The sequence below is a fragment of the Nomascus leucogenys genome, unplaced genomic scaffold (genome assembly GCF_006542625.1).
Source record: "Nomascus leucogenys isolate Asia unplaced genomic scaffold, Asia_NLE_v1 000899F_72957_qpd_obj, whole genome shotgun sequence".
In the NCBI taxonomy this organism is placed as follows: Eukaryota; Metazoa; Chordata; class Mammalia; order Primates; family Hylobatidae; genus Nomascus; species Nomascus leucogenys.
Window position 1 is genome coordinate 30,340 of NW_022096868.1, and position 14,718 is coordinate 45,057.

The following is a 14,718-nucleotide window of genomic DNA, read 5'->3' on the forward strand; positions in this document are numbered from 1 at the left end:
ACAGGGACACTATACGGGTATATGTACCCTTTTCTATCTCTGAATTAGCCATATGCAAGGAAAAACTAAAACAGTTTTCAGAGGTGCCAAGAAAATTCATAGACAAATTTAGGAGGCTAACCTTGATGTATGATCTGACCAGGCAAGATATGCATATATTTATGTTTACCTGCTGCATGGTAGAAAAGCAGTGTGTTATTCTCTTTGAAGCAATTGTGAATGGGAGTTCACTCATGATTGGGCTCTCTGTTTGTCTGTGATTGGTGTATAAGAATGCTTGTGATATTTGCCCATTGATTTTGTATCCTGAGAATTTGCTGAAGTTGCTTAGCAGCTTAAGGAGATTTTCGGCTGAGACAATGGGGTTCTCTGGATATACAATCATGTCATCTGCAAACAGGGACAATTTGACTTCCTCTTTTCCTAATTGAATACCCTTTATTTCCTTCCGCTGCCTGATTGCCCTGGCCAGAACTTCCAACACTATGTTGAATAGGAGTGGTGAGAGAGGGCATCCCTGTCTTGTGCCAGTTTTCAAAGGGAATGCTTCCAGTTTTTGCCCATTCAGTATGATATTGGCTGTGGGTTTGTCATAGATAGCTCTTATTATTTTGAGATACATCACATCAATACCTAATTTATTGAGAGTTTTTAGCATGAAGTGTTGTTGAATATTATCAAAGGCCTTTTCTGTATCTATTGAGGTAATCATGTGGTTTTTGTCTTTGGTTCTGTTTATATGCTGGATGATGTTTATTGATTTGCATATGTTGAGCCAGCCTTGCATCCCAGGGCTGAAGCCCTCTTGATCATGGTGGATAAGATTTTTGATGTGCTGTTGGATTTGGTTTGCCAGTATTTTATTGAGGATTTTTGCACGATGTTCATCAGGGATATTGGTCTAAAATTCTTTTTTGTGTGTGTCTCCGCCAGGCTTTGGTATCAGGATAATGCTGGCCTCATAAAATGAGTTAGGGAGGGTTCCCTCTTTTCCTATTGATTGGAATAGTTTCAGAAGGAATGGTATCAGCTCCTCCTTGTACCTCTGGTAGAATTCGGCTGTGAATCCATCAGGTCCTGGACTTTTTTTGGTTGATAAAATACCTAGGAATCCAACTTACAAGGGATGTGAAGGACCTCTTCGAGGAGAACTACAAATCACTGCTCAATGAAATAAAAGAGGATACAAACAAATGGCAGAACATTCCATGCTCATGGGTAGGAAGAATCAATATTGTGAAAATGGCCATACTGCCCAAGGTAATTTATAGATTCAATGCCATCTCCATCAAGCTGCCAATGACTTTATTCACAGAATTGGAAAAAACTACTTTAAAGCTCATATGGAACCAAAAAAGAGCCCACATTGCCAAGACAATTCTAAGCCAAAATAACAAAGCTGGAGGCATCACACTACCTGACTTCAAACTATACTACAAGGCTACAGTAACCAAAACAGAATGATACTGGTACCAAAACAGTGATATAGACCAATGGAACAGAACAGAGCCATCAGAAATAATGCCACATATCTACAACTATATGATCTTTGACAAACTTGACAAAAAACAAGAAATGGGGAAAGGATTCCCTATTTAATAAATGGTGCTCGGAAAACTGACTAGCCATATATAGAAAGCTGAAACTGGATCCCTTCCTTACACCTTATACAAAAATTAATCCAATATGGATTAAAGACTTAAATGTTAGACCTAAAACCATAAAAACCCTAGAAGAAAACCTAGGCAATACCATTCAGGACATAGGCATGGGCAAGGACTTCATGTCTAAAACACCAAAAGTAATGGCAACAAAAGCCAAAATTGACAAATAGGATCTAATTAAACTAAAGAGCATCTGCACAGCAAAATAAACTGCCATCAGAATGAACAGGCAACTTACTGAATGGGAGAAAATTTTTGCAATCTACTCATCTGACAAAGGGCTAATATCCAGAATCTACAATGAACTCAAACAAATTTGCAAGAAACAAACGACCCTGTCAAAAAGTGAGCAAAGGATATGAACAGACACTTCTCAAAAGAAGACATTTATGCAGCCAACAGACACATGAAAAAATGCTCATCATCACTGGCCATCAGAGAAATGCAAATCAAAGCCACAGTGAGATACCATCTCACACCAGTTAGAATGGTGATCATGAAAAAGTCAGGAAACAAGAGGTGTTAGAGAGGATGTGGAGAAATAGGAACTCTTTTACACTGTTGGTGGGACTGTAAACTAGTTCAACAATTGTGGAAGTCAGTGTGTGATTCCTCAGGGATCTAGAACTAGAAATACCATTTGACCCAGCCATCCCATTACTGGGTATATACCCTAAGGACTATAAATCATGCAGCTATAAAGACACATGCACACATATGTTTATTGCAGCACTAGTCACAATAGCAAAGACTTGGAACCAACCCAAGTGTCCATAAATGATAGACTGGATTAAGAAAATATGGCACATATACACCATGGAAAACTATGTAGCCATAAAAATGGATGAGTTCATGTCGTTTGTAGGGACATGGATGAAGCTGGAAACCATCATTCTCAGCCAACTATCGCGAGGACAAAAAACCAAACACAGAAAAAAACACAAAAAGATAAGGCAGAAACAAAAATCCCAGTCACTTGCAGTATCTGTTGGCTTTCAATTTGGCTCTCCTGTTTAAACAAAGAAAAACAATAAAATTAATCTATGTAAAACATGCCATATATATTCAACTGCTACTAAATATAAAAAGCTTTAAAACTGTGTTCAATTTTGGTTATTACCACTACGCTTATATTAAAATATGTATACTTTTAAATTTGATTTCTATAAAAAATGGTTTCTAAACTTATAAAAGTGATTTCCTGATATTCAATAAATGTTGCCTAAGGGCTTGTTCAATCCAAATAGCAGTTTTAATTATTCCAGAATTTAAACGTGCTCTAAATTTCCATTTAACAGGGTGAGAATGCTGTATTATTACAAGTGATAAAAGTTAGAAGACATAGAGCTTATTCCGTTTTAGAGTTCACATCCTGATTATATTTTATATCCTCTTCTTGATTTCTTACAACTAGATACATATTCATTTGCTCAGCTGGAAAAAATTCTTAACATTATTTACTGACTTTAAGTATGAACTCTACCAGCTAGTTAACAGCAAATATGTAATTAAACATTGTCTTTATCAAGCAATGTAAAAAAAAAAAGGTAAGAGTAACTTTGCAGCCAGGCGCGGTGGCTCACGCTTGTAATCCCAGCACTTTGGGAGGTGGGCGGATCACGAGGTCAGGAGATCGAGACCAGGGTGAAACCCAGTCTCTACTAAAAATACAAAACAAAACAAAAAAAATTAGCCGGGCGTGGTGGCGGGAGCCTGCAGTCCCAGCTACTGGGAGAGGCTGAGGCAGGAGAATGGCGTGAACCCGGGAGGCGGAGCTTGCAGTGAGCCGAGATCGCGCCACTGCACTCCAGCCTGGGTGACAGAGCGAGACTCCATCTCAAAAAAAAAAAAAAAAAAAAAAACAAAAAACAAAAACAAAAACAAACAAACAAAAAAGTGTAACTTTGCAACATAGGACTTGAATGAGCGGCTGGTGATTATCAAAATCTGGCACTTAATTGATTTATAATTGTACACCCACAGCTAAACATCTCTACCTGTTTTTCTATGTCATAAATCTAGGATATTACTTATCTACCTAGGAAGAGTAATAAATGTTAATAATGTGATATGATAAACACCCTGCACTCTTCCAAATCTTACAATAAAACTGCTTCAATTTCACTTGTTTAGCTTTTATACTTAGTTTTTTAGTTGATCTATGCTTATTTTAAGGAACCTGAACTACTCTAACAGAATCCACATAATTTTTATATTAGTCAAACTGCTTCTTTCTAACTCTGGTTTTAATAGTTACAAAAAGATAATGATAAATTTATGAAGTAGATACAGTCAAATCTGAGTTTCTTAAAGTATATACTTAGAATCGGTTATAACTTTAGATATTCTTTCTTGACAATCTTTGCCCAAAGTTATGATGTCCTCTCTAGGTAATATTGCCACACTCATAAATTAGAAATAAGATAAAAATGTGAAAACTACAGTAATTTAAGAGAATGTAGGTTTTCTACATGCCATTTTTATTGGCTACTGAAAATAGTGGAAATAAGTAAATAAATAGCTACCTGTCCAGAAGCATCTCATGCAAAAATCCACCTTTCTGAGCCTTTTTAAGAATTTCACTGTCTTCTTTACTTATTTTAAGTTTGTGGTCTTGAAAGCTCTGAAATTTCTTTCTGCAAAGAAAATGTCTTCATTGAAAAATACCTCAAACTCTGATTATGCATATTTACTATTAAATTTATAAATACTGTTAATTTTTCACTTATTAAAAAAGTCTAATTGTAGGCCAGGCACTGTGGCTCATGCCTGCAACCTCAGCACTTTGGGAGGTGAAGGCAGGCGCATCACTCGAGGTCAGGAGTTCAAGAACAGCCTGACCGACATGGTGAAACCCCGTCTCTACCAAAAATACAAAAATTAGCCAAGCGTAGTGGCGTGCGCCTCTAGTCCCAGCTACTCGGGAGGCTGAGGCAGGAGAATCACATGAACCTGGGAGGCAGAGGTTGCGATGAGCCGAGATCACGCCACTCCACTCCAGTCTGGGGGACAGAGCAAGACTCCATCTTGGGGGAGAAAAAAAAAAGGTCTAATTGTATTTTTTTTTAATAAGCTGGAGCTCTTCAACAAAGATGACCTTCGTGACCTCTCAAGAGGAGGGCCACTCATTGGCTGAGTAGCACAAGGCCCACTTCCATTAGGGCATACTGGCTGGAGTCCCCTGTGTCTTGGCCATAGCACAGCCTTTGACTGGCATCACACCCATTCTATGAATGAATAGAGAGATTGACTAACCCGAGTGACTAGCTTTGAGAGCTGGTAGGACGATTAGGAAAACTGAAGCCTCAAGAAAAGAAAAACATTTAACTCAGTGCTCTGTCCTAGAGGCCACATTGTGTTGTATCTTCTTGTCAGTTTTATTTTTTCAGACAGGGTCTTGCTCTGCCACCCAGGCTGGAATGCGGTGGTGATCAGAGCTCACTGCAGCCTTGAACTCCTGGGCTCAATCCTCCTGTCTCAGCCTCCCGAGTAGCTAGGCCTATAGGCATGTACCACCACCTCCAGCTAATTAGATAATTTATTTTCAAAGCACTTTGAGAAGCACTTCACTGTCAAATCTGTAGGTCTAAAAGGAAAAGAATACATACACATAATTAATTTCACATTGTTTTACATTTCCTTTGTCTTCTGGAATGTCATCTTTTTTTCTTGGTTTCTCTTTCAACACAGGATCTAATCTAGATATTGGAAAAGAGAATCCAATGGGTTATATGTTTATCTTCCATCTTCCCCACTTTACGTGTCACATAAGAACATTCAAGATGATTTCTTATGCAGAGGAAAAAATTAACTGAGCAACTATATTCAGAAAAAGGTTCTGGCTATGTGTTTTTACTTCATACATATAATCTATATGAGTAAGTGCTATCACATACTTCCTCCGAAGCCCTTGTGTCAGAAACACCACAGACAAAATTATCTCAGAAACATTTTACACATCAGAGCCTGCTAGGCAATTAAACAATCATTAACTAATTTACTTTTGTCCTCCAAGTGAATACACTAGGATCAAATTATCCCTAGTAGACAAGTGTTCATTTGATCAGACTGAAAGCTTAATAGCTATTTTACGTTGCAGAGACTATTACCAAAGTATTAAAACTTTTAACATTACACAACTTATTTTTAATTAATTGGAACCCACCTCTTTTACTAGCTTCTTATATCCTCCTAAGTTTGGATAGATGTTTATTATCACATGTCATACGTTAATTGATCTGCATTCAACAATTAGGATCACCCACAGAACAGGCAATTGGCAATGGTAAGGACTCATGTTTCCTAAGGGATCTCTGTGGCCAGAGTCCATTTCCAGGGCTGCTTAGAAAGTGATGATAAATAACGTGTTTGTGCCAATGACATCTTTGTGACAGTTTTGATTAGAGGGGTCCCAGACCTGAAAACATTCCGTGCTAGGGCCTGTAACACAATGCCACCTTTAGTAAGAGGGATCTGTGTTGTGGTCATAAAGGTGAAGGGCTGACAGAGGTAACACAAGGCTACCTTTAGTAAGACGGATCTGTGTTGTGGTCATAAAGGTGAAGGGCTGACAGAGGTAACACAATGCTACCTTTAGTAAGAGGGATCTGTGTTCTGGTCATAAAGGTGAAGGGCTGACAGAGGTAACACAATGCTACCTTTGGTAAGACGGATCTGTGTTCTGGTCATAAAGGTGAAGGGCTGACAGAGGTAACACAATGCTACCTTTGGTAAGACGGATCTGTGTTCTGGTCATAAAGGTGAAGGGCTGACAGAGGTAACACAATGCTACCTTTAGTAAGAGAGATCTCTGTTCTGGTCATAAAGGTGAAGGGCTGACAGAGGTAACACAAGGCTACCTTTAGTAAGAGGGATCTGTGTTCTGGTCATAAAGGTGAAGGGCTGACAGAGGTAACACAAGGCTACCTTTAGTAAGAGGGATCTGTGTTCTGGTCATAAAGGTGAAGGGCTGACAGAGGTAACACAATGCTACCTTTGGTAAGACGGATCTGTGTTCTGGTCATAAAGGTGAAGGGCTGACAGAGGTAACACAATGCTACCTTTAGTAAGAGAGATCTCTGTTCTGGTCATAAAGTGAAGGGCTGACAGAGGTAACACAATGCTACCTTTAGTAAGAGGGATCTGTGTTCTGGTCATAAAGGTGAAGGGCTGACAGAGGTAACACAAGGCTACCTTTAATAAGAGGGAGCTGTGTTCTGGTAGATAAGGCAAGGTCATAAAGGTGAAGGGCTGACAGAGATTAGGAGAGCCTGCAATTAAATGGTAAGGGAAAAGAGTCCTAAATAATCACTGTTCAGAGCTTCCAGGTACTTGACTAGCCAAAGAGACCCAGAAAACTTTGTATTTCATCTGAAAATTGCTTTAAATAGTGAAAAACGCAATCTTTGTGTAAGTATCTTTGTATCTTTGTATAAGTGCAAAGCACTGCACATATATTTGCAATTGTTGCCTTCAATAACACTTTTATGATGATATCCAGATGCAAAATAATTTAAACGTGATACAAGAAAATATAAATAAAATTAAATGTAAGTCACAAACCCATCTGCATTTCCCCAATGACCTGTTTCCGGAGAAGCAATGTGCTATGAAATACTGAGAGTGGCCTCTGGAGTCAGCTGGGCCTGGGTACACGTCCTGTCTTACCACACCTTGAAATCACCGTGATTTCCATGAACTGACTGACAAAAACCATGAGGATGTAAGGTGGGTCAGAGGCTGTCTTCCTGTCTGTAAGGCTGAGCTCACATCCACCTCACAGAGGCATTATGGAAATTCAAGACTACAACGTATGTGCCGGATGCATGCAATGAAAAAATATAACATTTCACTTATCCAAGAAAATACCTACATTTTAGATTGAAATTGTTTGAGCTTTAGATTTGAAATTATCTGAAATCAAGACTATTCTAAAAGAAAATCAAACATATGACCGGAAATCTAATATGAAGAACATACAGAGATTTGATAGATGCTTTTAAATTGCACTGGTAGTAGAGAAAAATGTAACACAAATTTTTATGCTCTAATAAGAATGAAAGGCATTTTAGAAAAGGCATTTGCCCCCCTCTTAGAGCCTTCCACTCCGGCCCCCGCAATGCCTAACAGAGCAAATCTGGGTCAGACTGGATGCAACCTGTGATTCCCAACAGAGACAGACAAAGCAAGGTCCAGGATGCTCAGTACTGGGACAGAATGCCAAGAAACAGAAAAATCATGTGTCAATAAGGGGGTATTTATTCTTCAGACATATCTTGGTATATGTTTATAATTAAAGATCAGTGGCTTTCGTGAGTCTAAAGAAGCCTTAAATGTTTTCATCAAATTCCAATTAACTACTTGATTTATCTAGGTTATATTAACAGTATTATTTAGAATTTCATCTTGATATGAACATGTCTGTGTAACTTTTACAATGATGTAAAACAAAGACTAGGATTAGGGAGGGCACAGGCCAGTGGTGCAATGGATAACGCATCTGACTACAGATGAGGGAATTTAGCCTGGAATAAGGAACTTTAATTTCCAGCTTAGTGACACGCACAAATTTTAAAAATAAAATAAAAATCATGTTTTATGTGATTAATGTTTCTCCTAATGCAAAGAAGTCTGGTACTATTAATAAAAATATTTTTAAAATGTGAGGGCTAAGGCCCCAGAAGTTCTGCTATGATTTGTTATATTTCATAAAGTGACTATCATCACAGAAGCTCAAGCATTACATAAATACAAATGCATATACCCCTGACCTGGTAATTCTCCTTGTGGAAATTTATCTTCAGGTCCACCCGCACATCTACAAATTGATGCATATTCAATGTTATGAACTGCAGCACTGTTTATAAGAGCAAAAGACTGGCAACGGCCTAAATTTCCATCTATAAGAGACTAAATAAATTAAGGTACATCCCTAAAATGGAATATTATGTGGCTGTTAAGAAAGAGAGGAAAAGCAAGAAAAAGAAAAAAACTTTCTACATTTAAACTAATAGTAGAAAACTCTCCAAGATACGATTTTAAGAAAAATCAAAGTCTAGAAGATTATAGAGGAGGCTACCTTTAGTGTAAAACAGTTGAAAATTATAAATATATTCATATGTTTATAAAGAAATTTTAGGAGGCTATAAAAAGAAAAGGAAAGAGGAACAGGAGCTGGGACACAGGTAAGACGCATGGCAGGCGTATGTCTTCACATGCTTTTATTTGAAAATGTTGGACCACGCGTACATGTTACCTATTTTAAAAATTAGATTTTAAAATACAAGCAAGAAAACAAGAACATGAAAGCCTAAAAAGAGCATGTGGAACTACCAGAAAAAGATACTAATCCATGGAGATAATGGCAAGGTAGCTCCTAGATGCACTCATTTCTCTACCACATTGTATAAATGAGCCATCAACTATGGGATTTATAATTAAAAATGAGTCTATTTGAAACATCACATTACAAAAACCTATTAACTAAATCTTTAAAGTGACAGTAAATGACCATTTAACATTTTTAAAGAGATACAGTCACATCGCATGTGTGAATGGAGTTATCTGTGTAAAATATCATTACCTTGATCATTTCTTCTCCTGCTGTTTTACTTTTTGCTTCTATGTCTCCTGCTTCATTGCATCTAATAAAGCAGCTATTTGAGGCCAGTAAAGCCATTTTCCCCTAAGTGAAACAAAGTAACAAAATAGCCATGAGGATACTTCTTGTAGAAGAAATATTAAGTGTTTAGACTGGATTAATTTTTCCTCCCTGATTTAAAAATCAAAGAAAAGAACTTAGAGAAAAACCTGAAAAATATAATACAACAACATATAGAAAAGGAAACCAAAATCACCTATCATTTTACTATTCAAAGATTACCACAACAAACATTTGTAGTGTATCTACCTAGTAGGACTTTATTCAAATATTAGCATTTTAAGCAAAATTTATTTTCTTCAGAATTAGAAAACATGAAAAGGTATATACAATGCCTTTGGTGTTTTGAATTTAAGATTCAATGTCTGAGGGACTTTTGTGTGTAAAAATATTCATAAACTTTTTTAGTTTTTTAATGTTTGATATATTACACTGCTTTCTATTAAACAAAACATTAAAGACTAATTTTCTTGTGTATCTCAATCTGGGTTATAAATTTGGTTAGCTTAACTCCCTTAACAAATATAATGTTTATAACTTGTATTTGGTTGATTCTTTTGGAAAACTTGGAATACCATAACATTTAGACAAAATATTTATAAATACAATGATTACAAAATATGTTAACATTATATCACATCCAGTTAAAAAAGTGCTGATAACATGGATTTAATTTCTTAGTCAAGGTCACAAGGGCTGGGTGGTCTCTCATCTGGATGGCTCCTGATGAGCCCAGGAACATGGCAGGGTGGTCCCAGACGATTTAAACCTGTGCCACAGATTACTCAGCTGAGTCCTTTTTGCAATAGAGTTTTAAGAACCTCTTTCATTTAAATTTAAATTTTTGAAACTTAGTGTCCTTCCTAAAAATAAAATGAAATGAACTTTCCTAAAGTGTTGTATTATTAGTACTACCTAAGTCATCATCTAAGGCCTTAGGATATATTGACCTTTTCTACTGGTGTAACTTTTATTACAAGTATCTCATCATAACTAGTAGGATCATCTCAAAGGAGTTGCAACACATTAGCGGGTCATGAAATCAATGGAGTGTTTCAATGTACTGTTTCCTGAACGGTATGGGGGGTGGGGGAAGGAATACACACAGACACACAGAGGAAGGAGTAAAAGAGAATAAGAAATATCAAGATGCATAACACAGGGATAGGTATTGTTAAGCACAACTCTTGCTTCAGTTATACATGTGTGTGTGCTGGGCTGCAATGTAAAAATACATTTCTCAATGGGTTGGGTCAAAATAGTTTTCAAGTCACTGACTTAAGATTTTACCCTAGAGGATGAGGAAATCAGTCTAAGTGATTACCTCTTTCTGGGGGGATGTTTGTTTAATCTGTCATCTTAGAAAACACTCTGAGTTCCTATTTTCTGTTCATTAGTGTAGACTACCAAAGCTGCTACTCAGGCTGAGCTTATCTTCTATTTGCTTGTTCGGCGTGGTGCCCACTGGTCCTTACTGTTTTTGATATAGTTATCTACTTTTTAAAGACTGTTTAGCACATATTTTTGTTCAATCTTTACTTCTCACACAAGAGAAAAAGGAAATTATGTATTCTGTATCAACAAAGATTTAACAAAACATCCATATACTACAACTGTCTACTTACTAAAATTAAGAATTAGTATATTATCTTTTTTCTTCTTAGATTAAAACTATCTTTTCGTACACTATTTTAAGCTTATGAACTGAAAGCCTTTTAGAGATAATTTACTTCAATGAACTATTATTATTTATTTTATGCACAAATTGTCGCAATTTGGTCTTAGCAAGCTCCACTGTTCGCTGACAGTCTCAAATGTTTCTGAAAGCATCCATGATTTCTGCTACAAAAAAGATACTTAGGGACTATTCTGTTTTCCTGCTCTGAGACCTAAAATTGACTGGTTCTTTAATGGAAATGAGATCCATATCTAGGCAATAAGGATACACAGAAATAATTGTTGGCAAAAGTACTAATGCTATTTTTGTTGCACTGTATTTTGAGATCTCTTTAAGGCTCTATGTTCTTATTGATTTATTCCAATTTAATGTATTATAGTATTGCATCCTACTTTTTCTTTTTAAATATATTATGATTGGTACAGACTTTCTGTTAAATTGACAGGAAGTTTTTATAAACAATAACAGCACTTACATTTTGAAAGACTCTTTCCCACTGTTCTCTGGGTCCAATTTCATCTGAACGCCCAACAACAAGTTCATCTGAATTTATACCAAGATATTGTCCATGGCCAGATTTCAGGGTGATTCTGTACATTAATAAGATAGATAAAAGTCAAAAAATGAGAGAAAATTAATTATAGAACATCAAAACAGGACATGTGTATGTGTGTGGGTGTGTACATATCTAAAATTTCAGACTGGACATATTCCAAGTGTTCAAAAGCTGCATGTAACTCAGTGGTGACTCACTCCTGTAATCTCTGTGCTTTGGGAAGCCAATGGGAGAATTGCTTGAGGCAAGAAGTTCAAGATCAGCCTGGACAACACAATGAGACCCCATCTCTACAAAAAATTTAAAAAATTAGCTGGGCATGGTGGCGTGCACCTGTAATACCAGCTACTTGGGAGGCTGACGCAGGAGGATTGCTTGAGCCCAGAAATTTGAGGTTATAGTGAGATACGGTCACACCACTGCACTCCAGCCTGGGTGACAGAGTGAGACTCTGTGCCTTAAAAAAAAAAAAGCTACATGTGACTAGTTGCTGCCATGTTGGACAGTGCAGTTTTAAATTTAGTTTTATATTGTGCTTTTTTAATATAAACATTGTACCTTATATATTACATAACAAATATTTTCGAAATTCATCATTCTTCAATTATACCTCTCTAGTTATAAACTTCAATAATAAATTACTAAAACTTTTTCTCTTATTATAAATAGTTCTATGTACATCTATTCTATACATAAAACTGCTTTATCCTTAGAAAATATTCCTAGAAATAATTGGATCGAAGAGTATAAAGTTCTTATGTCATCAAACTGTTTTCCAGAAAATGCTGCTTCCATTTACATTCTTACCTCAAATTAACAGAGTATGTTTTGTGTCACGGATTTTTTAAACATTATGACTTTAAAAAAATACTTGAAAACCTGATATGAAAAACAGTATCCTATAAATTTGCATTTTAGTAGTCAACTAGAATAACAATTGTTTTTCTTTTCCTTTCCTTTTTAGTTTTTAGATTATCTGGTAATGTCCCTTGTCCATTTTTCTATTGAGATCTGATCTCAATTTTTCTACTGGGGTCTTCAGTGCTATGAATTCTATATAAGATACATATGAAGAGTAAGAACGCACTGCCTATTAAGATTGTTGCAAATATTTTCCTCATTTGTCAGTTAATTTTCTTTATAATCCTTTTTTGTTTATAATTGTAAAGCAGTTTAAAACTATTGAATTTTTTCTTCCTCTGCTTTTATTCTTTGTCTTTCACCATACTTATCAGACTTTCAAAGAAAGTACAGAAATAATCATCTAAATGTGATTTTTTAAAATTATGATTTCTAATCTTTTACCTTACCGAGAATCTCCTGGGATGGCAGAATTGACTTTTACTCCTTTATACATTAATGATTATATAACAGAAATCATTATCATATTGATGTAACCAATTACTAAAATATGTAAATTCACTTTCAGTATCTTCTACCCAAAGAATCATTCTATACTTTTGCACAAGGTGAGAATAAAAAAGGTTACTTTATAAAATGACTGTAAAAATAGTGAATAAAAATATTCTTTTCGTCGTTATGATTCTGTAACATTCTCTGCTGGTTTCAACAATATTCCTTTTTTTAGTCTTCCTGTTTGCCTTTGGACTTCCAAACAGTGAGTTTAAATATCATAGCAGTCAACCAGGTTTTGTACTATTTGATTTATTTTTTAATCTATCTTATTCAGTGTGTGAAATTATTAATCTTCACTTTTTAACTTACATATTTTTTATTCCAGCCTAGCATTATATATTGATAGGAAACCCACTAAAAGTAGATCACAAAATCTATTTTTCAAAAAAGGTATTTTGTTTTTTATATCAAAATTACCCTGTGAGCTTAAGACAGATACTAAAATTTTTAATGAATATAATTAAATTTTTAAAATAACTGGTTACTAATTATATTACAACATAAGCTCACCTGGAATCAGATCATTTGACAGCTGCAAACTGCTCTGGAGGACTAGGGCCCTCATCAACTATTGGAGAAAAAACATTTGAAAATCAATTTGACATTTGCTATAAATATAAAGACATTGTTTTGCTTTAAAAAATGTGGCTATTTTCTTCTGCAATTAAATGTAAGAATATTCAGATATACTGATGTCGTTGAAATACTGTATCTTTGGAATCAAGATCTATTTTATCTTCTTTTAACTACAGTGCTAATTTTATATACTGAGTAAGACAGGGTGATATAATGCTTATTTAATAACTTTTGAGATAGCTTCTCTTTACGTTTTAAAATACAATCATAAATAAGCACTTATTTAAAAAGCTAAATGCTTTCATTTATTCAAGGGATGGCTTTGCTGACCAAATGATGCTGCTTTTTATCTTCTAATTACTTCGTATCTCATTAGTGCTTCCTCTAATGGGCTAAAGAAAATGAGGAAACTTCAAATTGTTAAACGCACCCAGGTTAGTTTTGGCAATAGGTCTGAATAAAAAAGAAATTCAAACATTTTGACTCAAATGGGTTTTCTTTTTTCTTCCCACTTATTATTTTAATTATTAATCTTGTGTTGATTTCCAAAGATACTCTTCTGGAACTATACGGAATGTTTTCAAATGCTTATATTAGAAAGAGGGACTTGCCAATGGCTGGTAAATATTAAGGAATTTAAAAAAATGGAAGAGTCAAATGCAATGCTTCCATTCCTTTGGAAAATGTTTGAGACTAGTTAGAGTTTGGCCTAAGTGAATGAATGTCCTAAAATCTACACCTGTGGCAGCCTCTTCCCTTCCAGACACAAACCTTTGTGTGGAGCTCCCAGGGTAAAAAGACCATTGTCGAGTGCATGTATATAGGTTCCCTCATCCATTTCAATGGCTATGGTTCCTGAAATTTCACCAAAGTTTTTTACTGTCTACCAGATTCCTAAAAAATAAAATAAATATGTCAACTTTATATTTTAGTTTTGACACAGAGTTCTTTTTTTGTTAATATAACTTAGTTTTAAAACCTTCTTATTTTGCAGTTGTAAGAAATAATACAAAGATCTCACATATCCTTTACTCACTTTGTCTCAATGATGACATCTTCCATAAGTATCATACACTGTCAGAATCAGGAAACTGACATTGATATAATCCATGAACCTTATTCAGATTTCACCAGTTTTGCATGTATGTGCACAGATTCATGTGACTAC

General features: G+C 35.5%; 1 pseudogene; it reads right to left on the bottom strand.

The window, feature by feature from the left end:
• Nucleotides 1–2,551: 2,551 nt before the first annotated feature.
• On the bottom strand, nucleotides 2,552–14,444 carry LOC100588490 (annotated as a pseudogene).
• Between the last annotated feature and the right edge of the window lie 274 nt (nucleotides 14,445–14,718).